The 13175-nt window shown below is 34.9% G+C and overlaps 1 protein-coding gene across 1 annotated transcript in view; it reads right to left on the minus strand.

Moving 5' to 3' along the window:
* The window catches only part of LOC129225870 (monocarboxylate transporter 9-like), a gene marked incomplete in the record, with an annotated part of 101821 nt that overhangs the window by 55985 nt on the left and 32661 nt on the right, over positions 1-13175 (minus strand).

Raw genomic sequence — 13175 nt, forward strand, 5'->3', positions numbered from 1 at the left:
TCTTAAAATTGAAATAGAAAAAGAACAAAATCGAATCTTCGAAAAATCTCTTCGAGGCGCACACCCCCATGCTACAAACTAACTTTGTGCCAAATTTCATGAAAATCGGCCGAACGGTCTAGGCGCTATGCTCGTCACAGACATCCTACAGACATCCTCCGGACAGAGAGACTTTCATTATTAGTAAAGATAGTTAGCTTTATTATTAGTAACTGGTGATACCCGCACGGCTTTGCCCGTAATAGAAAAATCAAAAGGTCTTTTGGTCCGCCTGTATATTTACAAATAATGTATGGTGAATTTTCTCGCCAGTTGGCTTGTACCCATCTTATGGTTCCACGTTATGATAATTTCGTATCTCGCCAATTGGTGTGCCCATGTTAGGGTTCCACGTTATGATAATTTCGTAATTTACTCGTCTATCTTATGATATTTTTTTTTCTTAAAATTGTAATAGAAAAAGAACCACATCGAATTTTCGAAAAATCGCTTCGAGGTGCACACCCCCATGCTACATACTAACTTTGTGCCGAATTTCATGATAATCGGCCGAACGGTTTAGGCGCTATGCGCGTCACAGACATCCTACAGACATCCAGACATCCTCCGGACAGAGGGACTTTCAGCTTTATTATTAGTAAAGATAAAATTGGAATAGAAAAAGAACCACATCGAATTTTCGAAAAATCGCTTCGAGGTGCACACCCCCATGCTACATACTAATTTTGTGCCGAATTTCATGATAATCGGCCGAACGGTTTAGGCGCTATGCGCGTCACAGACATCCTACAGACATCCAGACATCCTCCGGACAGAGAGACTTTCAGCTTTATTATTAGTAAAGAAGATAAAGAAGATAAAGATTATTCTGAAGATCGTAAAAAAACCCTATTGTTACCAAACCCTAATTACTCTCTTAGAAAAAAAAAAAACGTCCGATGTTTTTTTTTTTTTTTCACTTGGTTTGATTCGATAGAAATTCATTTTTTTAATGAAAATATATTTATTTCATAGAAACTGCTGCAGTTTTTAAAAAATGAGAGCATTTAAAACTTTCAAATCATTTCAAGGCGTGCTTCGAGTTCAAAACGTTTGAGATATCCTTAGAAATTGTCCAAATGAAAGGAAATTTCGTGCGAACTGTTCTGTTACTGACTGAGACAAGATTAGAAGGTGAGAGCAGCATAAATTAAAGTTTCGAAAATTCTCCTAGCTAATGGCTACTCAATTTGCAGGGTGTCCCGAAATAGACTGACCGTTTTCAAAAATGCATAACAGGAAAACGATTAATGATGAAAATCATATTCTTGCAGAAAATTCATGTGATGGGTCGTAAATTTTTTCCCCCATAGATCCAAATTTTTGTTCAAAAATTTTTCAATAGATGGTGCTTCAGATAGTAAGCCTGTAAGTGAAAAATGAAGAATTAAAATTCACCGATTTTCCCACCGATTGCGATGTGTGGTTGCAGCCGACGGTAGACATTTTGAAAATATTTTATGTAAATGTGTTCATTAAAAAAAAAAATTTCGAAAAATTACGATGTATTTTCTATATTTCTTTGATTTGCGTACTTACTATCTGCAGCGCCATCTACGGAAAATTTTTGAACTAAAATTTGCAACTTCGGAGGGAAAAATTTACGGCCCAACACATGAATTTTCTGCAAGAATTATTTTTTTTTTAATCATTAATCGTTTTCCTGCTATAAATTTTGGAAAACAGTCATTCCATTTCAGTACACCCTGTATATTGCAAGTAGAAAAATAGGATCGAACTGAAGCAAAAAGTGGGGAAATGAATATTGTTCTTTTAGGAAAACTCACCTGAAGTTCCAACTTTCATTCGAATTTTTTCTTTTTGCTATAAGTATTAATGAAAATAAGAAAAAAAATATTTAATTTAGGGCTCATTAATGAAAATGAACTTAAAAATAAATTTATTAATTTGGCGATTATTATTGAAAGAAATCAATTGATCAGAAAAATCAGAAAAAAATCCCTATGCAAGCGCAAAGTCGATGCTGTTTAACGACAATGATAAGTAATATTTTTCATTGATTTATTGCAATAATGAAATTTGCGAGAATGTTTAAAAGATACAGCAAAAATTTAGAAATATTTTTAGCAATGAAAATGATAGCGCTGTTTGTGTACGAATGGTACATGGCAGCGATCATTATTTCAATCCTCGTGGAAATACGACAAAATATCGACAGATGGCAGCACCACAATTAGCATTCGCTCTACATTCGGCGTTTCTTTTAATCGGTACAACAAAAATTGCTTTTTTTTTCTTTGGGGGGGGGGGAGGGGATGTGGCAATTTAAGCCTCAGTAATTTTTTGGGGGGGGGGGGGGTTCGTTCCCCCCCTTTTTGAGATGGTACATCGAAACGTAATCTTATAAAACGTTAGGAAAAACGATAAACTTAGTTATATTTAGTTACCTTAATTGCACATCAAAAGTTGCAGTGAAGGTGAAATTCATAACTAACTGTTTTTAATAACCTTTCACATGGCAATTAAAACCTATAAAAATAAATAATAAAAGCAGTCACTTCGCGTATGTAGACCTGCTGGAAATGTAAGATCACTAAACTCGGACAAAAAACTTTTTTTTTTTACTCTGTCATCTTCAAACCAAGGACGTAGCCAAGGGGGGGTCCATGGGGTCCGGACCCCCCCCCCCTTCCCGAAAGAACATTGTCTGCTTTTTCTCGGTTGTTGCACCTCACGTCAACAAAAATTTTCCAAAGAGAGAAATTTTATGAAACCCGGTATTTTCCCCTTAAATATTCCCATTAATCAGCAGTTTTCCCGCATCCGAGTCAATTCAGAACACGAGAACCTCGTGCAATAACTGCAGTTTCCCAGTTGCCGCCTGTCTTTTACTGTGTTGCGTACTGCGTCCGAAAACGAAGAATTTCCGTATTCTTTCAACCCAGCAGGGTTGTGACCTTGAAATTCGGCCCCTTTCCCTCAGTCCACCAGATTGCCATCGGCAAAGTAATTGTCAACAAACATTCCCCAGTCTCTTTGGGGTGGTTTTCTTTCTTTCTTTCTTTCTTTTTTTTTTTTTTTTTTTTTTTTTTTTTGTTTCGACTCCTTTCCCGTTTGGAATTGATTTCCTAGACACATGCTGCACGAAGGACAGCCAGAGTGAGGTGCATCCCTGGTGAATCAGTAATTGAAATTCCTATTATTTTCTGTTTTAACACACAGTATCTTTCTACCACACACTTACAGGAAACATATCTTGAACGAAATTGTAATCAGAAGAAAATTAAGTTTACGCAAACTAGGTAAGTTGTAGTGTTTCCTTTTAAAGTTTTCTTAATAATACGAGCAATTTTATGTGTTAATTTGTTTTCCCATTTAAAAACTAAGTTCAGACAGCAACGAAAAAGAAATTCTACACATTTCGCGTGTCTGAGGATGAGAAAAAAATAAACATTAATTATTAATTAACTAATTTTTGTTCTTTATATTTTTGGTATGATTCATTTCAGATTTATTTTATATTTTGATTAATCATCCTATTTAAACTTTTAGTTTATTTTTAACAATAATAGATTAATTATCTCCCCGAAAGCTTACAACTTTTAAACTGTAATCCTGAAAAATTCTTTTTTTTTTTGAACATTTGTGTCTTATCTTTAGCACAAACTAGATTTTTACGGATGTTTTTCCACTCAATATTTAAACATGACCGTGAAACATATTAAATGTCCAAAAAGTATTTTTGTTTGAAGGTAAAATAAGTGAATAAATAAAATTTGAAGTTGTTGCAACGAAATTACTTTTCGCTGTATCAAAATTTTATAAAGCGAAGAATGAAACTGAAAATTACTCAAATATTTTACTGTGATCAGTTTATGAAATTGCAAGTTCGGCCATATAAACACATGTAATTTAAAAGTAGTTATTTGAAATTCGTACTTTTAAATCTTACTGAATTGTGAGTCTATGGTCCCAAGAGAAGAGCGGTTAGTCATTTTTAACTGAAGAAAAAAATCTTTCTTCGATGTTGTTCCGTTTTTCAAGAGAAGCGTATTTGTATTTGCTTCATTGGAATAAATTATCTAATCGTTATTTACCGCCATTGTACTGAGGATTTATTTACTAAGCATCTATACATCCATCATTAGTAAATTGCGATGGTAGCATTAAATGTAACAAAAAACGGACATGTGCATTTAACTATAAATTGGTGAAAATTTCTGCTATTTACTGAGTTACAAGCAAATAATTAAAAAAAGGTGAATGCGAGGTAAATTTTCTTGTGTTTTTCACTTCTATATTAGATTTCTTTTTAATTCTTAATTTCTTCAAGTTAAAATTTTTTGCTATTTCTTGCAATAGAATATGTTTTACTAACATGACATAAAAGAAAGGAAAAAAAGTCAATACCTACGTTATAAAATATGATATGCTTTCGAGAATACAGGATGATTACAAAATTGCTTCTAAAATGGAAGTTATACCAATTTGAAAATGAGAGAATCAGAAGTGTTATTATTGTTATTTGAATTTTGGAAGGTAGATTTAAATCATTACTGGATTTTTAACCACAATCATTCTAAGAATTTTTTACAAAAGATTGTCTTTAGACTTTGGAACATCAGATGACTGAGGAGCAAAAAATTTACAAACAGAGGCTATAAGAAACTTATAAGTTTTGATTCCAAAAATTGGCTAGCTTTATTCATTGCATATAGTTGAAAATGTTTCTAAGTTGATGCTACGGTATTATCGCAATCTCAAACGGGACGAAGATTACCTTAATGATCAAAATTTGACGTTTGACTCCAAATTATTAAATTTTCGAGTCTGACGCTTGCTTACTGCTAATAAAGACAGTAAAGTAACCAGGTTATAATCAAATATTGTCACGATAATTCGTAATAGAGCATATTGCCATTTTCCCTGTAGTTGTTTACAATTATATTTTTAATTTGAAAAAGACTGAAGTACAGAAGTTGTTTTGTATCAGCAGAATAAACAGAACTCGTGTTTAGTGGTGAGATAGGTGGGTGCGATGCCTCCTCTTGATCTTTTAAATGAAGCATCAAATTGAAAACATCAGAGGAAAATCGCCAATAATGTTCAAATCATTCATGACCTTATAAAAAACATTTATAAAAAGCAATCATTTGCATTTTTTCCAAAATGTTGTTAAAATAAAAATACACAGATGCTTAGTTTCATTCATTATACATTCCATTACTCGATAGGTAAAAGATCTCTCAGGTAGTCGTTTGGCTTGACAAAATTGAACCCCTAGTGCAGTTTCGCATCGAAGAGAGCTCAAGTGTCTCCATCTGGTGGAAACTCGGCATCAAAATTTCTTGTGCCAGTCACATCTGCGCCTTAATGGTAGCATTTGAAAGACTAGATGCCACATCGGTGGTTCGCACTAGGTCCGAAAAGGCTAAAGCCTCTTAACGAAGCCCCATTAGAAAAAATAATACCATAGCGGATCCTAAGATAGCTTATTTTACCAATTCGTTGCAAAAAAAAATAATAATAACGATTAAAAAAAAAAAACGGCAATACGCCTTTTTAAAAAAAAATGATTCCAGCAAAGGAAGTCTCCGTCCATCAAAGAGATACAATTGTTTGTTCAAGATTTTAAATGCTGGTTAGAAATAATAATTAGAAAACGGATAAAATTAGAAATTTCATTCAATTTCGTATTATCAAAAGAATGTTATAAACGTAGATAAATAAAGAACTAGTTCAAGCTTTTTAAATGAAACCTTGCTAATATTTTCGTCGAGAGGGTGGTTGAATTTTGCCAGAAATCTTGATCAAATCGGGCAGGGTGGCGGAATTACGTTATTTAGCATTCATACAGTTATACATTCGACGCGATAGATATAGATTTCTTTATTTTTTCAAATAAAATGACTTGTACATATTTTGTTGAAATATATTACAAAGCTTTAATATTTTATTAAATTATCACCTGCATTTTCCAAGTAATCCCTAGAACAGTTTTCGTTTTCCGATTTTTTTTTATTGTGACTTTTTTATTAATAGGAATTATTATACTATCCCTCATTTTCAAAGCATCAGAACAGAGGAAGCTTATGTGATGGAATTTTTCTATCCATGTTTGGAAACTTAGTATGGGATAACTTTTAGTTTAACGTTAATTTTATAAACTGTTAATAATTTCTTTGCCACTTAATGTAAAATTTTTGTTTACTAATTTTAACAATTGCTCCATCAATTTCAATTATTTAATTAATTTTAGTTAATTATCATATTTTAATAATTAGTTTTAATTGGATTTATTTTTTTAACGTGAATATGAGCTACTAATTTTGCTTTAGCATGCTTCCTCTTTTGAAGCTCGCTCAACCTTGGACCCCCCCCTTAACAAAGTTCTAGCTACGTGCCTGTTCAAACAATAATGACGCCTGTACGGTTGTTTAGAAACATATGGAGATCTCAGTCCCTGCAACGCCTTGTGTTCTTTACTCACTAATAGATAGGTTCTCCAAAATTCTAATAATAGCGTGTTCAGGAAGAAAAATACAAGAATTGTTTGACCAACAACATTTTCTTACTTTTTAAATATTAGAAATAATTTTCCCATTGCATACCCATTCATATAAAAACAATAACTCACTTGTTTCTGAGCAATTACGATTGCTTATTGCTTTCATTTGACTGTTTTTGGCGTTCCTATGATTTTATTTTCAAACCAGCACCCTCTGCAGCACCACCGTCGACCGGCCGCCTCACGATGCTGCTCCTCTAGCGAAAACCGTCTCCAGGTTGCGTCAATGTCCTACACTTACACGCATACATACACGCACGTATACACACACAAACATATACACACAACACACACATACATACACCTACACATACATTCACTCACACAAACATGTACACACACTCAAACACATACACACAAGCATACATACAGACACGTACACATACAAACAGATACCTACACACAAACACACACACACACACACACATACACACCTACACACAACTACCCACACACTCATACCTGCACACAGACACAAACACACACGCTTACACACACATACACATACCCCCTACACACATGACCACTCTTCACTTGCGTGTGAGCAGATTTGTATCTGCCCAATGGCTATCGAGTGGGACAGTGAGTAGGCAATGGGCACCACCGGAGTTAGGTCCATACCTGGGTCCACGGTGTCTAGAGTCGTAAGTGGTTTAGATCTCGTTCCCTTACGGGTAAGGGGGCCCCGGCCGAAAGGTCAGTTCTCTGGAAGCCCCAGATGGCATAGCAGAGCGGGGTTCCCTGTTTCGTACCCCCTACACACAAACACACATAAGCCCCCATCCAACACACACATAAACACGCACGCGTATATACACGCACGCACTCGTGATTGCGAAAAACATAATTTAAATTCAAAAGGTCAAAATTCGATTTTTTTTTTTTTTTCCTTTTCTTTTCTTTCTTTCTTCCTAAGAAAAATTTAGAGTAACTCTAAAGTCATTCTCCTAACCTGTCTGAATCTCCTTCTCAAAAAATTATGTATCAACATTCCGCAAATTCAATTGGTAGTACCAAACTATTCATACATAAAGATGTTAAAGAAAATTGTTTTAATCTCTTTCATTATTTTTATTATCAAGTTACACGATTTTAAAGTCTGTCCCAAGGTTTTCATGTCACTCTCCTGGTCTATTAATAAATTCAATCATTACCGGTAAAAAAAGGAATTTGAACTCGATGTATAGCAATATTGCTTATTCTCACCATGTTGTTGATTCCTACAGTATTTCGTTGTTTTGATTTCCCTGAAGGTCTTATTACAATTTTAAACTTCAAAACTGTGGTATATTACATTTTTGTTGTCTCTCTCCTAGTTGCGTTCGATGATCTACCGGTAGCTAACCGGTTAAAATAATGCTTACGTTCGCCAAGCTCAATCGGTAGCGACCGGTCAATTGATCACGTGACAGCTAGTAATATCAGCTAATGCTGTAGCATTGGAGGTGACGTCATTATTTTAACTGATGAGCTACCAGTCGCTCATCAAACACAACCCTGGAAAACACTTCTGTTTTGCATAAAAGGTTTTTACTTCCTTTTACAAAAAAGGAAGTCTTGTACTCGCGAAAAAATTGCACCCAAAAATCGGCCTTAATTTCATTTTGCTTACCCCCAAATGAATGTTGAGTTTTTTTTTTTACCCGACCACACGTGGATATGTGCCTTGGAACGTACAGACACCCGAAATATTCATTTTGACGATCCCCGAGTTAATTACAACGAGTTTTCTCGTGACGTCTGTATGTACGTATGTGCGTATGTGTGTATGTATGTCGCATAACTCAAGAACGGAATGTCCTGGAAAGTTGAAATTTGGTACGTAGACTCCTAGTGAGGTATAGTTGTGCACTTTCCTTTTTGGTTGCATTCGTATGCTCCAAGGGGGGTCTTTTGCTCCTTTATGGGGGGAAATCATTGTTAATTTCGACGTAAACTTAAGTGGTGTTATAATTTGGCGGACACTTGGCGATATATCACCAGTCTTTTGGTCGCCAAGTTTTGTCCCCAACTTTGTGACAAATTTGGCGATTTAATTTTTTTTTTTTTAAATCTGGTTTTAATTTGGCCACTGTTGGTGATACTTAGAGAGTAAACTATTGAATCATATTAAAACTGCCAATTATGAGAAAATGACATTAAATTGGAGTAAAAGGAAGTCATGTGATGCACACATTAGCTCGTTTGGTTAATAATTCCTGTGATGTGTAATTTGATTAAGAGACACGAATATAACAAAAACACATTCTTAAGCTTTAATATAATTCCGGCCTTGGTAACGGGCTCTGTGTAAGTTAAATCCTGGCATGCAAAAATATTTCTCTCTTAACATTGTCTATATTAGTTAAAATATAATATGGCTGAAGTGAATTCTCCTTATTTTTCTCGTAATAAACTTTTCATTGAGACTCGGTATAAATTTTTTGAAATAAGCATTAATATTTTGCCGGTAGCAGAAACCGCGCGACTTGTGACGAACGTTGCAGAATCTTACGAGAAAGTTACAGACTACTTCTTAGATACTACTTCATAATAAAAAACTTTTAATCTTTTAAAGGAAAAAAAAGAGTTAAATTTCAGTGAAAAAAGATTTGTACTGCACTTTCTGGGCTTTGGAGTTATTCACTACAACCCACCAAGGACCATGTATCTACAGGTTTGTTTAGCATCCTATTTTAATTCTTTTTGCGATTAATGTAATGTCAGTTTATCTTGCAGACAATTTTTAGGTGTGTCACAGGCCACTGAAGAGAATTTTGCTCCAAGAGTCAGGTGTGCCCTGTAGAGAGGTCACGGGAGGTCACTATGATCTCCCCAAAGATTTCCATATTCCGCGAATTGTGTCTGCCGATTCGACAAAATTTGGAGTTCTATGCGGCAAAACTTTCTCCATTCCGTGAGATTTGGATTTCCGTTCGGCAAAATTATCAAAATTCGGCAAAATTTGGAGTTCTATTCAGCAAAATTATCAACATTCGGCGAAATTTGGAGATCCATTCGGCAAAATTATCAACAGTCGGTGAAATTTGGAATTCTATTCGGCAACATTATCAACAGTCGGCAAAATTTGGAGTTTGGAGCGCCCCTGCACGGGATTATTTTTATAGAATTTGTGAATAAAAACTGTCAGCTTTTAGGGGAATCGCCCTTTATTTTTAAAAACCACCAAAGAAGCGGGGGGGGGAGGCAGACACTGTTTCCATTAACCCCATGTTTATCCAAACTGACCCTAAATACGGTTTCAGCAACAGTGGAAATTTCCTCAATGTCGCAGAGAGGAAAAAAACAAAAACAATCAACGTCCGTCTGGGTTTATTTTTATCGTTCTGACCTTGGGATGAAACTTGAATTGCAACGAAGCCTTGGAGACGCGCAAAACTTGAATTGGGATTTTATCATTCACCTTATTACTAGTTCGGCCACTTAAATCTCGAATTCTCATTTTTGTGGGTTTTTGTGCTCTAATTAACGTTATGCTTCAGAAAAGAAAGTGTGAAGTTGGTGAGAACTAAAGGAACGTGAGTGCATTAAATGTTCGAGTAATTTATTACAGAAAAGAATTAATTACGCGTATTTTAACTTATGTTAGTATAACCATGTATATAAATGGAAATATTTTGCAACTGAATCGTTTTTGACATATATAGAGCACGAATACCATTTCAAAAAAGTAAAAATGGTTCAAAAATAAAAAAATAAAAACATTTGAAAAAACCACCTAACTATCGCTTTCAAAACAGAAACGAAAACCAGCCCGTATTATTGCGGCACGAAGAGACGGTGGATGAACTAGAAGAAGAAAGAGAACATTCCATTTTGTAGTAGGAGGGGCATAGGCAGGATCAACGAGAACTCGCAAGCAGTGAAAAATTTACTGCTTGCACGTTCTTGCTAATCGTGCCTGTTACAAAATGAAACTTTTTGTTATCACTTACAACTCATCCGCCATCTTTTGGTGGCATATAATTAACCAGCTTCTGAATTTTACTTATTAGTATGAATCCTTTTTAAAAATCCAAATGTGATAACAAATGATTCAGACTTTTTTTTGTGAAACGAAGATTTGCTGTACAGTCGTTTAGGCGTTTACGGTAGTATCTCTTTCTTGTACTATCCGCCTTTGGCAAGTTTATCTCCGCTGGTCGGCCGATTAGACGATCCCATTAGTTTAAATAGGGGTGAGGAAAAACGGCTGATGGTCAAAAAGCTTAATGGTAGCCCAACTCTGCGCCTAACAATTCCTCTTCTTACTGATTACTCTCCCTTGAAAGAAATGGACTTGCTCAAGGCCATAGCTATAGCTCAACTTCTTGGAGGCGAACGGTACTGCTATCCGGTAAAACTTCATAACAAAAAAAAAAAAAATCGCTGTCTGGTGGTTTTTATACGTATGTACTATATACATGGGTGTCCGAAAAGTCCTTGACACAATTAAAAAAATCATAAAAAAGCAAAAAAGTGTCGTATGAATTTGCGATTTTTACTTTCTACGACCGAATTTATTTTATGGTAAATCTTTACTAATAATAAAGCTGAAAGTCTCTCTGTCCGTTTCACTGTCTGTCTGTCAGGATGTCTGTGACGCGCATAGCGCCTAGATCGTTTGGCCGATTTTCATGACATTTGGCACAAAGTTAGTTTGTAGCATGGGGGTGTGATCCTCGAAGCGATTTTTCGAAAATTCCATGTGGTTCTTTTTCTATTCCAATTTTAAGAACAAAACTATAATAAGATTGACGAGTAAACTACGAAATTACCATAACGTGTAACCGTAACATGGGCACAAGCCAATTGGCGAGAAAATTCACCATACATTATTTGTAAATATATAGGCAAACCGAAAGACCTTTTAATTTTTCTATTACGGGCAAAGCCGTGCGGGTACCACTAGTACCTAATAAGACACTGAATTTAAGTCTCGAGCCATTCTGGTGAGGTTAGTCAGAAGTATGTGACTGCAATCTACTCCTTAGAGCAGGAATTAGAAAATGGAGGGAGCTTGTCCAATCATTGGCTTAGCAAAAGCTGAGGCGAAGACGCCAAGTCATGTGACTCAACAACGATGAATGCCTGACATTTTTTGCGTGAAACTAGAGAAAGGAACCTGATTTCTTCCAATGCTTTTCTTTAAAAACTATCACGTGACCTGAGATCTTTGTTTCAGGAGTGAAAGTCTTCACTCTCTCCGTTTTATCTCTTCTCAATGATCTACTCTAATACATGTGTGTGTGTGAGTCAACAGGAAAAACAAAATCGTGGATTTTTTTTTTCAAATTTGTTTTTTATGTTTTCCTTTACTTGTAATTTATTATTTGACCATTTCATAATTCATTTTTTCTTTCATTATTTCACAAAGATTCCATTTTCAAAATCATCCAATGTTTTAATTACTAATTTTTAAATCATGCTTCAGATCATTTTTTTTTTTTTTTGATTGAAACTCTTGTTTGGAAATACAGTAGAACATCATTTATCAGGCCCTCGCTCATCCGGATCTCTGGATTATCCGGATCGAATTAGCAGCCTTTGAAGAAAAACTCCGTCAGCCTCGCTTAAGCGGGTAACGAATAAACGAATACTCCGCTTATACGAATAGAACCTCCCGGAACCGAATTTTTTCCTCATAGACGCAATGTTAAAGATCCCCGCTTAATCGATTAGTTTCCCCGGATAATCGAATAATATTGATGAGCTTTCGCGAATAATTTTGCTGAGAAAATTTTTGAATAAATTCGCAACTCCAATAAACTATAGGGGGCGCTGCAGCTACTGTCTAATGGCGGATGAAAAAGGTAAAACAAATAAATGCCGTAACTTATAACGTGCTTTGACGCTTGGTGAATGACAGTAATTTTTCATTGTGTTTGTGGGAAGCTTTCTTTTCTATTTTTATGAAATTACATTGCATCATAAACTGTATGAAGCCTGTAATTTACCCAAAAGAAAACACGTGGAATGGAGTGTTTTACCTTTTTCTTTAATGTTGTTAATCACCGCAAGGTAGCGTATTCGAGCTCTGGAGTTGCGAATTAAGTACAAACAATTATTGACATAAAATATAAAGTAATATTTTCGACACCGGGCAAGAAAAGCAACATTCATATTCCATCAAAGCATTTCCTATGTTCTACCAAATTTCCTTTGTCTTTGTCATTACAAAAAAAAAAAGATTCGATTATAAGAGCAGCATATTAGCATTCGATGATTAAATTAAATACCGCAAAGAAATATACACATTTTAAACGATAGTAAGTTGATAAATATTTAATGTAGAATACGGTAGACTAGGAGGGGGAAGAGGGAATCGGAAAATGTTCCCAAAAGACCTTGAGCAAGCAATTCACTATTATGGACTTTTTCATAAAAAAAATGTACTGAAAAAAGGTACGCAAACAGATATCATAGCTCAAGTTGTAAGTTCCTTTTTATAATATTCATACGTACTTATAATATACATACTAATTGTAAAACTATTTTGTTCTATAACTTATTTGAAAAACCTTTTCCAATAAATTTAATTATTTCCTTTATACAATGTTTTATCATTATTACGTTTTGAGACAAATGTTGTCAATTTAGAAAGGTAAAGAAAATTTCCCCACTTAAT

This window comes from Uloborus diversus, chromosome 7, assembly GCF_026930045.1.
Source record: "Uloborus diversus isolate 005 chromosome 7, Udiv.v.3.1, whole genome shotgun sequence".
NCBI lineage: Eukaryota > Metazoa > Arthropoda > Arachnida > Araneae > Uloboridae > Uloborus > Uloborus diversus.